Here is a 1,318-nt window from a genome sequence, read left to right as displayed (position 1 = left end):
GCACTGCTCTTAACCACTGAGCCATCTCTCCAGCCCATCCCCACCTTTTTATAATAAGCAAAAGGTGGGAATGTTAGCATTCAGGCACCTGCTGGCCCGCCCCCGTCACCTGGTAAGATGCACCTGTCAGTATTCAGGCAGAGGCCTAGCCAACCCCAGGGTCCCATGGCCGCACATGAGCTTGTCAGTGTTCAGGCAGAGGCCTTGCTCTGCGTGGGTGCTGTAGGGTTCTGTACACATGCGCCAAGGCCCCTTTAAAAGCGAGCACTACCCGTGCCTTCTCCTCTGCCTCTTTCCTTTCCTGGTCAGCAGACGTGACTTTCTCTTTTAACCTCCCTCCCCCATCAATAAACTTTCACGTGGGTTGTTGGATATTGTGATCCATTCTTACCTGCAGCTAAACTACAGCATTTAACACTGGTTGTCGAATTGGTAAAACCTAGGAGACACACCTACTCATGTCTGGGAGGGCGTTTTCAGAGAGGTTTAACTGGGGGAAGGTGACTGTGGGCAGCATGGTTCTGTGTTCTGGGCTCCTAAATAACGAAGGGAAAGTGGGCTGAACACAGGTGTTCATCCTTCCCTGCTTCCCGAGTGGACCCAGGGTGGCCAGCTGCACCCCACTCCCACTGCCGTGACCCCCTCGCTGCAATGGACTGTATCCCCAAACCGGGCAGAGTAAACCCTTCCTCTCTTAATCTGCCCGGTCACAGCAGTGAGACGCAGGGTGTTGAGTGGGAGACCGAGCAACTTGCTCCACAATCGCGAGGATGGAAGTTTGTATCACGAAGCTGGGTGCCCCCACAAGCACCTGTCACCAAGTGCTGATGGTGGAGACAGGAGCATTGCTGGGGCTTGCTGTCTTCCCCCTTAGCTGAGAAGGTGCAAGCTCTTGGTTCAGAAAGAGACCCTGCCTCAGAGGGGTAAGGGAGAAACCCTGTCTCGAAAAACCAATAAAAAAATATTTTTTTAAAGGAGTAAGGGAAAATGATAGTGGAACTCTATGTGCACATGTAGGCATGAGTAGACACGCTCATGCATGCACTTGAATGTGCACACACAAAGAAAAACACATAAAATAGTATTTTGGGTTTTTGTTTGAGACAGGGTTTCACTGTGTAGCCCTGACTGTCCTGGAACTCACTCTTGACCAGGGTGGCCCTGAACTCACAGAGATCCGCCTGTCTCTGCCTTCTGAGTGCTGGTATTAAAGATGTGCGCCACCATCATCCAGTTAAAATAATTTTGAGAGAGAGAGAGAGAGAGAGAGAGAGAGAGAGAGAGAGAGAGAGAGATTGATTGTTCATGGTGGCATACA

Source organism: Microtus ochrogaster, chromosome 7, assembly GCF_000317375.1.
Source record: "Microtus ochrogaster isolate Prairie Vole_2 chromosome 7, MicOch1.0, whole genome shotgun sequence".
NCBI lineage: Eukaryota > Metazoa > Chordata > Mammalia > Rodentia > Cricetidae > Microtus > Microtus ochrogaster.
Note: the sequence above shows the minus strand (reverse complement) of the source record.